General features: G+C 37.3%; 1 protein-coding gene and 2 long non-coding RNA genes across 5 annotated transcripts in view; all 3 read right to left on the reverse strand.

Annotated features, from left to right (window-relative positions):
* LOC126373959 (uncharacterized) overlaps window positions 1-20,161 on the reverse strand; it is a 650,308-nt gene that overhangs the window by 58,682 nt on the left and 571,465 nt on the right. The gene's annotated exons all lie outside the window — the stretch shown is intronic.
* The window catches only part of LOC126374058 (uncharacterized), a 310,332-nt gene that overhangs the window by 58,682 nt on the left and 231,489 nt on the right, over window positions 1-20,161 (reverse strand). The window lies entirely within an intron of this gene.
* Window positions 7,315-17,373, reverse strand: LOC126374059 (uncharacterized). Its single transcript, XR_007567397.1, has 3 exons — window positions 17,251-17,373; window positions 15,957-16,200; window positions 7,315-7,531 (listed from the first exon to the last, which is right to left on the reverse strand). It is a non-coding gene; the product is annotated as an uncharacterized LOC126374059 (long non-coding RNA).

A 20,161-nucleotide genomic window follows, 5' to 3' on the forward strand; every position in this document is an offset into this window, starting at 1 on the left:
TTGTGGATTTAAGAAGGATATTTTATCCCCGGTCCCCGGGTCCGATTCCCGTAGGGGACATTGTCGAAATCACTTTGTGAGACTGTCATCTGTTTGGTAAGGACATTGCAGGCTTGAATCATGATTGTCCCAAAAAGTAAGATGATTCAGTTAAACCGGTGGTCCCGGCTAGTAGCCATAAAAACAGAGGAGCAGGGTGGAGTATGCTCCATACATCCGGTTGTTTGAGGGGAGGAGGCCTGTGCCCAATAGTGGGACGTATGTAGGCTGTTTATGTTATGTTTTATGTTATTTTATCGACCTCTAAACATTTCTTTTTGACATTAACCGAATTAGGGCAGTTAGAGGTACAGCATCACATGACGAATTAAGTACCCGAGTTTTAACGAGTTATATTACATAGGTGGTTATAGATGGTGAACTTCCTTATTAATCTAATAAGAAGATGAGGATGAGGTTGGTAATTCACCTCACAACCCACACGATAGAAGAGAAGAATCTAATAAGAATATTAGGCAATAAAAAATGACAGCAAAGTTATCACAATAAAATAAAAATAAAATGCTCTGGAAACCGTTCGACCTACTTTAATATAATATTAACGTCATCTGTTTCGAGCTAATTTTGTCATCGCTACAGTTTCGACAACATTGACCCATATTGTTTTAATTTGTTATTTATTTTTACATCATTTTGTTACACATTATTGATGGTAAGATTCACAGCAAGTTGACAGCATTTAGACGTATAGTTGACAGTGCATTCAGAGCTGTCGGTCGTCGACGCGGGCGCTGTGTCAAAAAGTACGTCGCTATTTTTTTAAAAACGAAGACGCTTATGTTATTTTTGGAAACATCTTTGTGTGTTTCTTTTGTTTCAGATTGAAGTAAAAACCGCCCAGGATCATAGTATGTCGATGGCCAGGGATTACGTTCTTGAGACATTGTATGTTTATTACGTGTTCTACGGTGAAGGAAAACATCGTGAGGAAACCCGAGAAATGCGATTCTTCAGATCGCGAGTCCAAAGCTCTAAGCACTACGGAGATTGTGAACATATTATAAATTATATAATTAAATACACAACCGTGGTAGCCCCTTTGAGGTCGCAGGTTCGAATCCAGCACAGGCCTAAATCAATGATTGTCGAATTTGTTTTCGAGTTTATGTTTGGATCATAAATCAATATCACATGCTCAGCGGTAAAGGAAAACATCGTAAGGAAACTCACATTCGGAGTTGCGTGACCTAATCTGTATTGGGCTGGTCTTCCCTTCGCTTGGAAGATCAGACAGGCAGTCGCTTCTGTAAAAAAATCGGACCTGGGAAATGTTCTTAGGTAAGTGTACCCTGTTAAAACCGGATAACATATATATATATATATATATATATATATATATATATATATATATAATAAACCGGATAACTGTTAAAAACTGAGAAGATCCCTAGATCTTCCTATGGTATATCGTCTTCACCCCTTCAATCTAAATAGGATATTATTACTTGTACGATGTATGAGTACGATGAAACACATCTCAGGACCTGAAGTGTGTAGCTGCAAATTGCCTTGTAAAGACTCATGTTTTCTGCCCACACCGACAGGCAATGGGGCGTGAGTTTTGTCGGGCTTGCAAACCTTTAAGTTGTATACAAAACAGGAGGAAAACATTTAAGTTTAGGCAACAGAACCCACCGTTATCCGCCATCGTGGGCACGCCTGCCCGCTTATCTGGGTGGGGTAATCCTGGTACAAACCTGGGATTACGTTATCAGCCCAACTCCTGGGTGGCATCTTATTACGCAAACTTGACAAATATAAATATCATTTTGACTTGGAAACGGAGAACAAAATCGTAGCTTATTTTTCCCGACTGCGGCGTAGCAAAAGGAGGGTTATGTGTTTGACAGTAATGTATGTATGTATGCACGTCTGTTTCCAACTAACTTCTAAACCACTTGTCAGAATTGAACAAATGAGGTATCACTAGAAGCGTCTTGATTGTTTGGTGGTTATAGGCTATGTGATGTTACACGCTAAATTCTATATGGCTCCCTTTAGAGGACATAAAGGATATAAAAAAATCTTATGTATTGAGTTGGATATCAAATGAAAAGGTTTAGTTTAACCCGCGGGTTTGCTTGTTTTTACTCGATAATTACGTTGAATTGATAATGATTAGATGTTCCGCATAGGTTTTATTTCCAAATCTTACATAAAACATATAATGGTAGTACATCATCTTAATAAATAACACCCCAAAATAATAGAAATAAAAATATAAGTTTAAAAACTAAAACCCGACTGCAGTAAAATTACGCTCTAAAAAGTATGAAACAAGAAAATATTTGTCTGAAATTCTTCCGAATAGGATAATATATCCGTGGTCGAATGCCAATCTGTTCTTTGCTTACCACGGCATACGACCACAACTACCTCCTAAACAACACTATTCGGTAGGATTTCAACGAAATATTTTCTTGTATCATACTTTTTAGAGCGTGATTTTGCCGGGTTATAGTTTTTAAACGTATATAAGCGACTATATCCCAATTGGGGTAGCCAGAGTTACATCCATCGTAAGATGAACTAAGTACCCACACTGAGGAGCTTTCTGTTAGTCCAACGTGATAGATGGTGAGCCGTATCGCCGTCTATAATGGTCGAGACAATTGTATTGCTAACTCATTGGAACTCAAAAGATAACATTACCAATGAACGCAGAACAAATCCTCCTAGTCTTTACCTGAAACAAAAAAATACAATAATTAAAAAATGATCTCACTTTCAATGTCACGAGTAAGCATAACAAAAATAATTGAGTGGTTTCCTGGGTCAAAGATAAATTATCAAATTCTGATTACTAAATAAAGACAGATCTAAAGGTGACAGAAACGTTTTCTTTTTCCTATTAAACTTATTTACGAATTTTAATAAAGAAAAATGTAATAAAAATTGCGATATTGTGTCACATTTTTCTATGACGTCACAGGTTGCTTTTTCATACAAATGCCATAGTAATTTTATGTTTTGACGTATAATAAAAAGTATTTGATTTGACTAGTTAGAAACTAGCCTATTCTACTTAAATTTCACTCGTAAATGGCTACTTTAAATACTATTCTAACTCATCATTCTCTCATACATCTGTCAACACAATATATTATCCGACACCATTAAAAATCCTTTAAAAAAACCTTGTCAAATCCCATTACCAAACATTAACACCTCTAATCCCATTCAACTAAAACATTTTGCTCTTTTGTATGTAAAGTGTTAACATGTTCAAAGTGTATCTTTCAACGGCTTCCATTCACAAGTATACAAGTTCGTTGTCGAAAGTAAAATGAACAAGCCTGGCCTAACGTGTGCATTGTATGCTAATATCGCTTTTAGAGGGCAAGGTTACATTACGTGTGTTATACTTGCATAGTTAGTGTTATGCAGGAATATTGTTGTAACTGAGTTTCGAATAGAAGAATAGAATAGAAATTGTTTATTATAAAAGGACGCCACACACAAAGACAAGCCAATAACATCACTTAAACATTTTCACAAAACAGTTACAAAAATCAGAGAGGATGTTCATTATTCCTTTGTCCTTACCGGAATTCGAACCCGGGACCTCCGGATCGTGAGCACAACGCTCAACCACTAGACCACGGAGGCCGTTAAGTTCAAATCCCGGTGGGGACAAATTACAAGAATCAGTTTGTGATCCCTAGTTTGATTAGGACATTACAGACTGATTCCGTGACAGAGCTCATCCGTGTTTCGAAAGGTGCGTTAAGCCGTTGGTACCGGTTACTACTTACTGATGTAAGTAAGTAGTCATTACATTAATAACCCTGACACCAGGGTTGATGAGGTTGGTAATCCTCATAACCCACATGATAGAAGAAGATTATTTACGCTGCATAAAATGTGGCTTTGCCTACCCTGATTACAATAGCGGTGTTACTTAAAGTAACACACGCTGTGTTGTATGCGCGGCTTACTGCAACACTTATGTTCAGCGTAAATTAACCGTAACATTAACATGTACGGTGACGTTTATCCTGGTATTGTCACAGCACCGGCTTGCTTCTCAAATGAGGAGCGCCGGTTCAAACCCCGATATCGGACTTGCCAATGTGTTATCAATTTATTTTAAGTGCAGTTATGCCGTTGCGGATTAGACTTGTTTTTATATACTTTTTATACTACGTGAAGTTCTGAATCAGAAAGTTCAAAAACCAACAATTTTTTAGACACGTTGTTTATTCTTCTATTTACTTAATTAATAGCGTATACTCAAGAGTCTATAATTTAGTCGTTGTCTCGAAGGAACAAGGCAAAAATAAAGCAAAACTCAAAGCTTTATCTCAGAACTCACTTCATCTTAGACGACAAAATAACATTTAAGACTCGGCTCTTGCAACAGGAGTTTTTGCGTATCAAGACATTTTCCTAATTGGACATTCCTTCGTTTCGCTAGACTCTGGAATAAATTCCACAAATTGTGCCAATCACCGAAGCAACCAGGTTTCTGGTACGTCATCTTACGTCATCGAAGTACGTCATTCCGCCGACGTCACGTCATGACGAACGGTTCCAACAGCAATTAATTTTAGATGAGCACTTCGATTCTCCGAAGGTATTTTGCTAAGAGATATTGAAGTTTTATAGTGTAATGGGTGGTGTGTCACTTCGGATAAAAAAATGTTTGAATTATGGTTGTGTTTTTTGATATATTGCTTCCGTCTTGTGGCTCCTTCGATCAGGTGCGATTATAATGCTTTCTCCTAAGATAATGATGATGAAAACTTTGAGGGATGATTCAGTACATGATTCTCAGTTGATATCAAGTGGCATTTCTAGTCGCAAATTTCATGATTTTTTGATATAAACTTGTAGAAGGTCAATTTAACATTTTTGAATCTACGTCATTTCGCAAGGCTGAGGAAAAGAAATGACAAGAAATTGCAACAGCAACACATCTTTTAAATCAATGTATGTATACATTACAAGTTATTTAATAACTAGAGGAATACCAGGCATTTTTATCATTTAGGTAATCGTTAATCTTATAATAAGCTTTTTATATAAAGTAAGCTTTTCGCTATATTTAAAAAATACTTTGATTTTTTTGACAAAAAGGAGAATTTAATTTACCTAATCTAGAATTTTAGATAGCAATTTGATTTTTGTTCCTTGTATTCTAAGTATGTATCTCACAGTTTCCTTGAAGGAGAGATACATATTGCTTATTCTATGGTAAAACATTTACATTTCAACGCGACGGGATTCAAATTGAAATTCAGCTGTAACATAGCTGTTAAAGCAAATGACTTTTTCACTCGGCGTTTACTAAACAGTGTACTACATTTGGTGACCTTTACGACCTTTCTGCACGGCGTAGGCAAACTCCCTCCGAACTAAATTGAAATCGTTTCAAAGGCATTACCGTTGCCTTTACAGGTTGGCTAAGCTGACTTTATAGAATAATATCGAGAGGGGTTTTCAAGTGGTTGAGTCGTTTACAGACGGACGGACAGAATATAAATAAGGTATATGTGGGATATATAATTTAGTCATCGTTATAAACAGCCTATAACGTCCTACTGCTGGGCACAGGCCTCCCCTCAATCAATCGAAGGGGGTATGGAGCATACTCCACCACGCTGCTCCACTGCGGGTTGATGATGGTGATTTTACGGCTAATAGCCACGACCAACGGCTAAACGTGCCCTTGGAAGCACGGAATCTTAGGTGCTTCAAGCCTGAAAAGTCCTAACCAAACAAAGGACAGTCTCACAAAGTGATTTCGACAATGTCCCCATCGGGAATCGAACCTGGACTTCCGGCTTGTGAGCCTAACTCTCAAACCACTAGACCGCGAAGGCTGTTCAGTTAAGGACCAGTACTGAAGCGAAAAAAAATGTGGGTGCAAAACCAGTTAGCCTGGAAATATACGAAGTTGGCCCCCAACCTTCGTACCGTAAATAGGTACTTAGTAAAAGTAAGGGATCGAAAACTGCTTGATCACGGAAAAGAGGGAGAGGCTGCGTCATTTTGGAATATTAGATCGGACGACTCAATCTACCCCGGATGGGATACCTTACGAGGGTTAATGGACGCGTACGTATGTGAGAACAGCTGTGTAATTGTATGGTTGAGACAAGACTATACATAACAAATTATTTCTGTTTAAGTTTTATACATATTTACTTATATAGAATAGAATAGAATAACTTTATTCCCAAAACAGTGCAGTACAATAGTAAAGAAGATAAGTATACAAATCAAAAATACACTGCCAGGGAAATGGAACTGACTCAGCATGTTGTTGCGAAAGATAGTAGAAATACCACTCTTAGCAACACTGATATTTTGCCAGTACCAAAGTTACGCTTATAAATACTTTGAACTATCGTGCCAACAAAAAAGTGTCGGGATTTGCTTACAATAAATAAGAAAATAAGCAAATATAATTATGAAGAAAATATATGAATTAGGGGATTACGAAAAATATGAAAAGTATTAGTCAAAGGTAGATAGTATGCCAAGGGGTTAAATTATACATAATAGATACGACAAATAAACAGATGTGTAAAATAAAGGCAACAGATAAACAGATATCGAGAGAGAATCATAAACAATATATGACAAGTAGGTGTGTGAAAATGAAATAAGTATAAAGTTCAGTCACCGACGTTTTTCTGAATAAGAAAATATTCCTTATATTTCTTTTTATATAATTTTTATATAATTATATACACCTAGATATTACGTTTTGTTGTTGTAATTGTGAATGCAGTGTGTACCTGTAATTGGGGCACATATACAAACTAATTTAAGACTTGCATTTTATAACTTTCCATTTCCGACGATCCTGGGCTATCGACATCCAGCCATATCCTGCGTGCCGCACAATGTCGTCCTTCCATCTCATTGGTGGTCTTCCTCTCGGTCTTGTGAATGCTCGTGGGCGCCACTGTAACAATCTCCGGGTCCATCTTTCCTTGCTCATTCAAGCAATGTGTCCCGCCCATCTCCACTTGCGTTCGGCAATTACTTTTACCACATCCCTAACCTTGGTTTTAGATCGAACCCAAGTATTTCTCTTCCGGTCCCGTAAGAAAATGCCGAGCATAGCTCTTTCCATTGCTCTCTGAGCAACACGGAGATTCTCTGCGGATTTCTCAGTTAGGGTCATGGTCTCGGCTCCGTATACGAATACTGGCAGAACACATGGAAGAGGTCTACGTCCAAAATTGGATATAAATTTAGGCTGATATAGATAGATAGATAGATTTTATTATAACTTTACAATATGTGTACTGTTGTTATACCTATCTAAATATATAAATAACGAATTTAGTCTGAGAGAGCCTGATGGATTTTACCTCAGAGATTCAAACTCACATAACATAATATCTAAGCTCACGACTATATCCCAATTGTGGTAGTCAGAGGTACATCCATCGCGAGATGAACTAAGTACCCATGCCTCCCCGAGCTTTCTGTTAGACCAACGTGGTCGCACCATCTGTGTTAGTGAAAGCATTTAAGATATTATTCACTAGGTAACATACTTACACTTTGAATAGTCAATTTTTACATACTTAAATATATTTTTCTCATCCGCCTAAAACTACTGCAGCTTCTCACAACCTGTATAGCCGAGGAAAAATAGCTGGAAGAAAAGCCTCTGCACACACTTCTTAAAAAAACGTAATACAATTTCAGTAAGTTGGCTGTTTAGTATTGGTTCCCATGCATTCCTATCTTCTAAATAGTCACTAACTTTATAATAATCCTTTTTTTCTATGAGGTAGAGGCATAGATAGATTTTTCACGTAAGCGCGATAAAATCTAAGTCTATTAGTAACAGTCGCGTAGAGGTAATATGAAAATATCTCTATGTAATAAACAACGCGACAATTTTGACATAATCCAGATGTCATTGCCCCCACTAACAGTACTTAATCATAGAGCAACACATAACGTGTAGAGTATCGTGTAATCGCAGAGGACTGGTCGCTATCTATTACAATCATGCTGTTTTGCATAGCAAATTGACGGTGTACGTGTATGCGGCTAGAGGTGCTCAAAGTTTAGGGGCATCGGCCACCTGCCCCCGCGGCGAATCAACCGCGTCGCGCGCGGCGCGGTTTATAAAGAGAGCTTCGACCAATAGCTGTACGGCGTTTATCTGCATTCCCTACGTCTATTGGTCGAAACCCAATATATTGACGTGCTAAAGGGGTACTAGATATAGACTACAAAAGTAGCTACGGGCTAAGTACAGGACGGCAGATAGTTCATTCGAAATTCATTCGACCGTGGGCAACATGTTCTCAGTTATAAAATATCATTTTGGTATTATATGTATAATTCTAATAACATTAAATAAGACCTTCTCTTGTATAAGCATCAAAACATGTAACTGTTGCTCTCATTCATGTTTGTTTTTTAAGTGGATAACTTTTTTGGCAAATAACTGTAATCTACTGATTGTACCTAAAAGAAATTATGCTGTTGTTATTCCAAATAAAGAAAAATAAATAAATTATAATTCTGTTGTTAATCTAATCGTGTCAAGTACTAACATTAATATAAGTATATAGTTACCAGCGGATAAATCTGTTCCGTCTGTTGCATGAGAAAACACTACAATCATACCCGTCTTGCAAATTCTCTCTTGTTGATTTAGTTAAAGCTGTTAAAACATTTTTGAGTAATGGCTTTTGTGTGATCACATTAATTTCTGCTAGTATCACGCAATGAAAAAAAACACAAAGGGGCAGAACGTACCAAGAGGAACAATATTTAAAATTGTTATTTACTTAGGTAAGTTTTAGCTGTTTGTAATATTGTTTGAATAAAAATTTCAGATCCCTATCCTTGCACCAACAAACTTTTTGGTGCTATCATCTTTTAACTAAACCACCAGGGGATTTATAAAGGCCACATTAAAACAGTTCGTGTAAAAAGTAATATTGCAATTTGACATTTGTTCATAAAAAATAGAAATATTGCATTCTTAGAGGAATTGCTTCAATGAGGCCTTTTTAACCCCCCTTGTCTCCACGTGACCTTAATAATGACAGGTTGAGAACCACACTGTAATCCTATAGGATATCGTGCAGTTAGGGGAATTCCAATTAAAGTTTTTTGTTTCGACCAATTATTTGGACCTCATTATTGCCAGTGTCGAGTGGCAATTACTACGTTTTTATTTAAACACGGTTAAGTGACACTATTGGGAATATTCTCATTTAAATAAACGGTTCGCTTCAATTCGACGCGTATCGGCCTTTTTGATGCAAATTATGCGCAGGTTTTGAATGCATGTTACGCTTATTATTGGTGCTATGTGTTGTGGTGAGTGTAATGCTGTGTGTAGGATTTACGTGTACCTAAGAATTTACTATAATTCTTCTTCTATCGTGTGGGTTGTGAGGCGGAGTACAAACCTCATCTTAAGCCGCCAAAGGCCCCTGACATGGCTCATGTATCGACTACTTACTTACATTTGCACATAGTAACCTGGACCAAAAGCTTAACGTGCCTTCCAAAGCGCGGATCATCTTACTTTCGGACAATCAGGTGTCGTAACCAAACTAAGGACCACAAAGATATTTTTGTGATATGTGCCCACCATCGAGGTCTTCCTCTACCAGCCCTACCATCTACCTTCGCTTTATATACCGCTTTCGTAATTATATTATCCTTCATTCGCTCTACGTGTCCAAAGCGATTTAACAACATTAATAGATACAAAGTAATGATATTTTGTGACATTTTTTAATTTTATCTGCACCCAGAGTCTCTCGGCAAGTTTTTACGTGTAATTATTACGGTAAAATTGCAAGCGGTGTAGCGAGCAAAAACTAGTGGAATTATGAGCCTTTCTCATCAAGTTTTTAAGTCTTGGATGGATAAAAACTTCATCATGATAATCGTCCGGTTTTATCCGTTGAATGTAGAGCGCAGCGTTGAAATTCTTTTTTTGCTTTGTTTAAGGGCCGGTAGGATGTAAACATAATTAAGCATGTTTAAGTGTGTTTAAGTATGTTTAAGTACGCTTTAAGGCCAGATTGGGGTCACAAATTTGAAACTAAAAAAAACTTGAATTCACACAGTCGTAAAATCATAAGGCCCATATGCCTTTCAAAAAGTAAGCCCCATTGTTTATTAACTATTGTGCCTTACGAGGTTAAGTTAGATATGATGGCCCATAATGGTGACAAGTCACGTTTCCATCGCGACCGTCATCGAGGCTTTATTTAATTTTCACAAGGTCCGCTTACCTAGCCTGAAGACTTGACAGGTCTGACTTTTTACAGAATGCCGGTCGAACCTTCCAACCCGAAACGAAACCCCAATTATAGGGCAGGTCATACCTCTGGAGACACATTTCTCTGGTTTGTGGGCTCATGATTTCCTTCAATCAATGAATATTATTTTTATTGTACATGTAACCAATAGGTTCCTATAGGTTTCCGATGAGCACATGACAAGATCCAAATTTGGATTCGACGATAAATTCGAAAATTATTGGGTTGGATTTGAACCTGCGACCTTACTACGAGAGTCAAGCCTTCTTCCAACTGGGCTATAAAATATGCCATCATGTTGGAAAGTACACATGGTAAACGACTTCAGTTCAAATAAGAAATCAAAGCAACAGTAAAATATTCCATCTTTTTTTTATTTCTACAGTTAAATAAAAGCATATCAATATTCACCGTAAAAAAAAAATGTTCGGTAGCTGTTATTTAGTATTCGTCAATAATAAATTGTCGTCAAACGAATGACATTGAAAGAAGAACGGGTCTTCCTCACGGAGCGATGGGATATATGTAAAAGTGTTTTTGTCTGTTGGCAAACCTAATAAAAAAATAAAATAAAATAAAATAAATAAAATATCGAATCGACGTGCAAGTTTAGGGTTACGTATTTTGCGTCGAGGTTTTTCTTGCAGCTACTTTTTCTAGGCTAAGTATACCTACAGGTTGTGAAAAGTTGCAGTAGTTTTAGGCGGATGAGACTTTCAACAAACAAAATATTTATGTAAAAAATTACGAGTCAAAGTGTTATATTACCTATTATTATTATAAAGGGTGTCAGAGACATCATAAAGAAAACTTTGTGGGATGACTGAGCCCATGATTCTGAGTTGATATCAAGTGGAATTCTCCGTCTGAAAAGTATGGAACTGAAAATAATTTTAAAAAAATAATCATAAATGTTGGGACAGAAACTTGCACTTGATATCAACTCAGAATTAATCATGGTCTGAATCATCTCCGTCAGTATTCGTTACGGTGTCACTAACACTGTATACCTGTACTGTATGAATGAAGATACAAGAATTTGAGTTTGGTTGCCAGTTTTAGACCACATGTAACAAAAACTTCGACTTTTTTAAACGACGACAAAACTAACGTCTTCATTTTTTCATAAACACGTTTTGACAGTTTGTAAAATGTGCGAAATCGTCAATTGTTTCGATAAGTAAATTATTGGGTTAAAAATAAATGTTAAAATGCAATTCTAGAAATAGACTCGATAAACAGTCGTACTCGTGGTCAAATGACCACGTCTATTAATGACGTCACTACTAAGTATTCCATAGAAATTCCAGGTATAATTTTCGTTTTGGTGTTTCTTAAAACGTACCTCATTTGTTTAGTTTTGCTTATTCCATCGTGCCGTGAGAAGACTCGCGAAGTGGCGAGTGACATACATACAGATAGCGCGGGATTGCTCATTATTTATTCAATAGACACACCCGAAACAAATGTCATGCGCTTCATTTGAAAATACAAAATTGCGAATGTTCGACAAATATAGCTTGAGTGAATGGAACATTCCACGCCTATGGGAAACATACAAACGTACCTAATATAAATAGTGTTAGTGACACCGTAACTAATACTGAGGGGGATGATTCAGACCATGATTCTGAGTTGATATCAAATGGAATTTCCGTTCGGAAAATTCATGATAGTGTTTTGTTTAAATTATTTTGAGTTCCATACGCAGTTCTCGTGTATGGTTTAAAAAAGGAGTAAAGTATATTATGTTACTGGCTGTTGCCCGTAACTACGAAGCATTATGGTTGTTTATACACCATTTTTATATTCCATAGGAACTACGAAATTTTTCTAAAATACAAGCCGATATGTGTCCATCCAGCAATGCTCTATCTTATCTAAAGTGCCCCACTGCTGAGCAAAGTCCCTCTATTTCTTCCAGGACTCTCTTTTCAGTGCTTCCTCCAGCCAGCCTTCCAGGAAAGCTTCCAAGTCGTCGCGCTATCTCTATTCGGAGACCATTCTGTGGTGATCTGAGCCCACAGGTCGTTAGGCATCCGACAGACGTGATATACTGTGTTACATAGCAAATTATATCCATATCCGTTCAGCCGTTTAGTTGTGAAAGCGGAACAAACCAACTCACAAACACACTTTTGCGTTTATAAATCTTTTTTAATTTCAAATCTTTTTAAAGAAAGTCTAAATTGGTGGTGGTGGTTACGTACAGTTTCCTCTGCCCACCTTTGATGACCACAGATGTCAAGTTCATGTGATATCGATTTGTAGGTTTAATTGTTTGTACACATATTTTATTAAAGTATAATAAATTGTTTCTGTATTAGTTTTGTTCTCAAATACAATAGGTAACATAGTTACACTTTGAATCGTATTTTTTACATAATGAACATCTCATCCGCCTAAAACTACTGTAGCTTCTCACAGCATGAGAAGAAGCTGCAAGAATTTTTAGTTAAATAGTGGCTGTGAAATGTATGAGTACTGAGATGACAACTAACAGAGACGGAAGAAGGAATACATGCTGTGCCGACTCTATTTAAAGTACGATAAACGCAGGAGGATTGATTAGTGTTTTGTTTCTAGTACCTATATCATCATCATCATCAGCCCATTAACGTCCCCACTGCTGGGGCACGGGCCTTGCCTATGGATGGATAGGGAGATTGGGCCTTAAACCACCAGGCGGGCCCAGTGCGGATTGGTGGTTATTAACGACTGCTAATGCAGCTGGGACCAACGGCTTAACGTGCCTTCTGAAGCACGGAGGAGCTCGAGAAAAAAACTTTTTTTTTGTGGTCACCCATCCTATGACCGGCCTTTGCGAAAGTTGCTAAACTTCAACAATCGCAGAACGAGCGCGTTTACCGCTGCGCCACCGAGCTCCTCCTACCTATATCACCTATATCATACTGAGTAGCATTTTCCCATGCTTACACATTCAGTAGTGTAAGCTAAACCAACTTACGCAGAATAATTTCTGCCGGGCATCTGAGCATATGAGTCACCCTACAGTATGCGACGGACCACCTGTCTGAGGCCGTTGACCCCATCAACTTACACTATGGTCACAACACTCGTATATACCTGGGCGCAATGAGTTTGCACACTGGAGAGGCAGAATGTTGTTAGATTTATTTACGCGTAGATAACTTTAATATTACACTGGTGCTAATTCCTGTAAATACCATCTAATTTTATTTTAAGTTATATCTGTCATTTTCTTATCCGCCGAAAAGGAAAGGGACGGGTAATCGACAAGCATAAAATTTATGGAACACACGTCAATTTTAAGCACAAATCTAAACCAACCGTCTAAAAATTTTACATCCGTCAATAACCCGACACAGTTAAGTAGATAGCACGTCAAACGGATTGCATACCAGCGACGTACCTTTTGATTCGCCCGGGTTATTCATTCATTTACTCATTCTTCCTAAAATTAAGAGCTGTGAATCATCCGTCCCTTTCATTTTCGACGGATATGAAAATGACGGATATAACTTAAAATTAGGCGGTGTCTGCAGGAATCGGGGCCATTGTCTGATTTATAAATATTTTTTTATTACTTGTTATTACTTATTGGACACTTGTAACCGTAGTAGCCCAGTTGAAGAGCGCTTGACTCTCACTTTGAGGATGCAGTTTAGAAACCCAGCACAGGCCTTAACCAATGATTTTTTAATTCATGTTTCGATCATAAATGATTATTATGTGCTCTGTACCCGAGAAATGATGTTCGGAGGTATGTTACCTAACCTGTATTGGGCTGGTTTTCTGTTCGGGTTGGAAGGTCAAACAGGCAGTCGCTTCTATAAAAAACGGGACCTGTCAAATTTTCAAGTTATCAGGAAATCTTCAAATCACACGAGACAAGTTCAATAGGCTAGTTTCCAACTAGTCAAATCAGTTACTTTTTACTAAACGTCGAAACACACAATTACTATTGAATTTATATGACAATGTGACTTCATGGAAAAACGCGATAAAATGTCGGATTTAATATTACTTTTTTCTTGATTTAAATCAAAATTAAGTAAAATAGTAAAAAGAAAATGTTTTTCGTTAGTTCTAAATCTGTCTTTATTTAGAATTTCATAATTTATCTTGAACCTAGTACACGACCCAATTGTAACCATAAGTGTCGCATATTGCGCATCTAGTAACGAGACTTACAGATAATATCATTGCAAACATCCATACTAGTGTGTAAGGTGTAAGAGGACCTGTAATTAGAATAATTGTAGCCTGAGTGAGGAATTTCTCAGGATAATCTTGAAGGCTTTATTAAGGCTGTAATATGCGAAGTTTCATACTCGATGAAGCGCGGCTTAGGAACTTTGTGCGGCCAAGTAGTGAATACCTGCGCAGGTCTTCTTCTCCTATCGTAGGGGTTGTGAGGTGGATTACCAACCCCATCAACCCTGGTGTCAGGGTTATTATTGACTCATATAGTAGTACTTACATCAGTAAGTAGTAACCGGGACCAACGGCTTAACGTGCCTTCCGAAGCACCGCCCAAGCCGGCAAGTGCTCCCTTCGCTGGTTGGAAGGTCAGACAGGCAGTCGCTTCTGTACAAAACCGGACCTGTCAAATCTTCAGGTTAGGTAAGCGGCCCTGGGAAAAATCTGGATAATGCTAGGGAGATTAAAAAGATTTGTTGAATTAGAATTATTACATTTTAATTACAGAAGGCTCGGTGAGGTGTGGGTGCTTAGTTTACCTAGCGATGGATGCAGCTCTGAATACCCCAACTGGGTTATAGTCGTGATCTTATGAACTGTAGTTTCTAATTGAGCAGTTTCCTACATCAAAGATAAATTATGAAATTCTGATTACTAAATAGAGACAGATCTAAAGGTGACAGAAACGTTTTATGTTTTCTATGTAACTTATTTATATGACTTTTAAAAAAGAAAAATGTAAAAATAAGTGCGACATTTCCCTCATTCAGCGCTTATCGCTATCGACCCACTAGGGTCGATTAATTCTTTCAAATATTTTTCCTCTCAGACGACGCCCTGAGCCGAGGTTCGCGCCCAACTGGGCACCCTCAGGCCTGTTGTCTTAAACGTTGTACCGGGTGAGAGCCTTCAGCGCTCCCCATTTGTCCGGCCAAGTAGTTAATGCCATCTGCGGCAAATCTACAATAAGTCACGTCAAAAAAAAAAAAGTGCGACATTTTGTCACGTTTTTCTATGACGTCACATGTTGCTTTTTCATACAAATTCCGTAGTAATTTCGTGTCTTGACGATTAGTAATAGTCTAATTTGACTAGTTGGAAACTACCCTGTTGCATATTATGCCAATATATTATGTCAGTTTAACCAGTGGATTTCCCTCATTGGCCTGAAGCTGTTAAATTGACGTATTGTAGTGCTGAATTACTCGTAGAGATGGCACGAGGATCTATTAATGCATGGGAATAAATGCCGGGAAATAAAAAAAAAAAAACTAAAATTATATTCAACATTTCTTATTTTTCGAACGTCTAGTACTGGGTTTTCTTCCAGCTACTTTTCCCCGGCTATACAGGCTGTGAGAAGCTGCGGTAGTTATAGGCGGACGAGACTTTCAAGAAAAAATATACTTATGTAAACATTGACGATTCATATTGTAACAATGTTACCTAATGACACACCGGACTTCCAGACGTACGGCCGGGTTCCATCCCTATTTGGTGGATATCCCAATTATTCGCACAAAGCGCTTCGCATCGTCCTTCATCATGCGCACTGCTCGGGAATGGAATTCTCTGCCGTCTTCTGTATTTCCGAATGCATAAAACCCGGGTGCTTTCAAGGCCAGAGTGAACAGGAACCTTCTGGGCGAGCTCGCTCCTTCTTAGGCCTCGTCAATGCCTTCGGGCAAGTCTGGGGCCAAGAGCAAACTCATCAAAAGTAAAAAAAAATGAATCAATATATTGTTTAGTTGGAGTAATTTGACATTTGCGCATATTAAAGTAAGTGCGCAATGCAAACATATGTCAAATAGCATTATTACTTGTTAGATGAATAGCTTCGATGTGGCTCTTTTAAACCCATGTTATCGATCATTTATAAGTCGATATGAACCATACTAGTCCCATCCCTACCTAATATTCCCAGTATGGCTTCATGTATCAATATGAAGGATTACATTATTGCAAATTGATCTTTATGGCATTAGTTAACATCCATTATTAAGCATACATACATAGACTCACGCAAGTAAACCCATCTGGGGTAGGCTGAATTACAAATGACAGACGTAATTCACCACAAATTGCTATCGAAGTGGACAGAACCAGAAGTGACCAGAAGAGAACTTTTTGAGAACTGTTCTGGGAGCATATAAAAAACATAGAACACGTTCAGCTGCTTCTCTTCCCGGGCATGTCGTAAAAACCGACAGAGGGATTGTGTCCTCTAACATGATGGACTAAAGTTATGGGCGATAGGCTGATCCCTTATCACCATAAGGTTCATCATATCCATCTTTGGACTTCGTATCAACAGTGGCTGCAAGTTGTCTTTGATTACTTGTGGCTCTGCCCACCCCATTAGGGATTACGGGCGTGAGTTTATGTATGTATGTATGTTGTGTAATGTGTTGCGTGTCTATGTGTGTGTGTGTGTGTGTGTGTGTGTGTGTGTGTGTGTGTGTGTGTGTGTGTGTGTGTCTCTGAGGTGTGCCGTATGATGACATGTTACCCAGCCCCCCATAAACCCTTGGCTTGGCTGTTTGAGGGGAGGCCTGTACCCAGCAGTGACTTGTATAGGCTTTTTATGTTATGTATGTTACGTTATCTTAAACATAGCGGCCACGAGTGGATATATATACAATATACATCTGCCTACCCCTTGGGAGATACAAGCGTGATGCTATGCTGTGTGATAAAATTGACGATATATCAATCAAATTTTACAGAAACTAAAAAATACCTGAATATAGAGCTGCCAAAACACTCCAGATCGGCTTCCTTGCACAATAATTATTATTGAATATTATTAAATAATAATAAACGTGTTTATTCCCAGACAATCACACAGGAACTGACTAATAATAAAATGAATCATATAGAAACTATTATAATTTAATAATTTGCAACTATTCGCAACGCCTCTGCACTTTGATAAGATAATAATTTTAGAATAAATAATTATATTGTGACATTAATGCACTTCCTCTTGGTCTATTATTCTTGTTTTAGTGTCTGCTAAATTATTGAGGACTTCCTCGCCCGGCAACTAGTCAAATCAGTTACTTTTTATTAAACGTCTTTGTTTTTGACGTGACTTATTGTAGTTTTGCCGCAGATGGCATCAACTACTTGGCCGGACAAATGGGGAGCGCAGAAGGCTTAAGACAACAGGCCTGAGGGTGCCCAGTTGGGCGCGAACCCCGGCTCAGGGCGTCGTCTGAATTTTATCAAACGCCAAAACACGAAATTAATATGGAATTTGTATGAATAAACAACCTGTGACGTCATAGAAAAACGTGACACAATGTCGCACTTATTATTAAATTTTTCTTTATTAAAATTCATAAATAAGTTAAAAAGAAAAAAGGAAACGTCTTTTGTCACCTTTAGATCTGTCTTTATCTAGTAATCAGAATTTCATAATTTATCTTTGACCTAGGAAACTACCCAATTACAAGCTTGGACAAAATGTGGATGGATGACCGAGATACACTATATTTCATGTATCAGAAAGTATACAATACAATAAAAAATATTTATTGCATTTATAGCAAAAGAAAATAATATTACGTACTTTCACAATAAAACAATGGAATGGATGCGGTCTTATTGTTAAATAATATAATTTTTATCCTACCGCATGTCTAAATGTAGTTCGTAACGATGCAACGTAATTCAGAAAACATAATAATAAAAGAAATCTCCACTCCAATCTCATCAGTCATCCCATGATCATGGCACTTGCAACAGTGTCGACATATCGGGAGTCTCATATCCCTGCTTTAAACGCGGAAAGAACCCGTTATTATGTGTTTTAATTATGTGTTTTAAAAGAAATCTCTCCATAAAATAAACACATCTCTAAAAAATACAAAATAAACCGCCTGAAAATAGTTCCGCTATAACGCACATGGTATCCCGGTTTAGAATCCAGAAATGGTACAGTGTTGCCAGTAAACTCGGGGTTTTACGATACGTTTACTATTACGATTGTTATTGCGGCCCGACGGTAGCAACACTGATATTTTTCTAACCGATTTTGTATTTGGAACTGTGTTGGGTAACGGTAAAAATGTGTATGCTCTCGAAAAGTAAGTAAATACCTAAAGACCATGGGCCTGTTTAATAAAACTTACAATTGTAAATTACAATGACAATTAGATGTACATTGCGGAGTGTGTGATCACTAATATTTTGCAGTTTCACATTAGCTACGTAATGAACACCAAATTGTCGTTGTAATTTACAATTGTAAGTTTTATGAAACAGGCCCCGTGTCGTAGTAACTTATTTAACCAATTGAAATAAAAGATTCATTTATCACCTAATTAACAGAATCAGAATCAGTTATCCAACGTAATTATCATATGACAAGAAGAAATGACAAGAAACTGCAACAGCAACACATCTTTTATATCAATGTTAGGTAACCTATATAACCTATATCAAAAAAAAAATATTTATTTTTCAAAATTGGCTTACAAAGTTAGCGCTTTTTGAACGTCAAACATAATTAAATTACATCAATGTTACCTAACCTAACATTACAAGTTATTTAATAACTAGAGGAACACATTGAATACCAGGCATTTTTATCATTTGCGTCATAAAAAGCTTTTTACATAAAAGTAAGCTTAACATGAGCTTTATATTTATTTTCTGAGAAATTTAATATATTATTTGGTAATTTATTGTAACAACGTAAACATAACCCCAAAAAAGACGAATTTAATTTGCTTAATCTAAATAGAATTTTGAACGACCTACGTGGTCCAGTGGTTGAGCGTTGGGCTCACGAACCGGAGGTCCCGGGTTCGAATCCCGGTGGGGACACATCAAGAAAATCACTTTATGATCCCTAGTTTGGTTAGGACATTACAGGCTGATCACCTGATTGTCCGAAAATAAGATATACTTACTAATGTAAGTTAGTAGTCGTAACATGAGTTCAATAACCAGGGTTGATGGTGTTGGTAAACCACCTCACAACCCACACGATAAAATAAGAAGTGGTATGAAGAGGTACATAAACCTCAGTAGGTAGGATAAAGTTGTCTTTCTGCTTACCCCATTGGGGACACGGGCGTGATGGTATGTATGTTTATATTATATTATTTTATATAGATGACTTATTTTAATCGATTTGACATTTATTTTTCCTTTTTTTATTATTACTATTTTATTAATTTTAATCAATGTCTCTCTCTGACATAAATTTGTAAATTTGTAGGTACTTTAATTTCTGTTTTAATCAATTATTAAGCTGACTTGTTTTAATTGACTACAACTTAAACACTTGCACGCCTGCTTGCCGGCTGAGTACACTGTTAAAATTTTCTTGTAATACCTATTTATACTGTATTCTCTGTGTTTGTAAATAAAACAAAGTAACTTGGAAATATGGATTTCACTATTGAAGAAATATTAATTTAAGATCGGACATCGTCCGGCCGCTCGCAAGACATTGTCAAGAAGAGGGAAAAGACAAATGGCAATGTTGCCACATTACAAAAATAATAAAGTTATCGCTGGCTGTTCAACGCGGAAACGCAGCCAGCATTATGGGTACATTTGCACCAGGTACGATTCGAGGCGGGCTTCTTAATTAATATAGTTTAGTTTAAGTGTTAATTGTACATAATTTATTTTAT

The sequence above is a fragment of the Pectinophora gossypiella genome, chromosome 16 (genome assembly GCF_024362695.1).
Source record: "Pectinophora gossypiella chromosome 16, ilPecGoss1.1, whole genome shotgun sequence".
NCBI classification, from domain to species: Eukaryota; Metazoa; Arthropoda; class Insecta; order Lepidoptera; family Gelechiidae; genus Pectinophora; species Pectinophora gossypiella.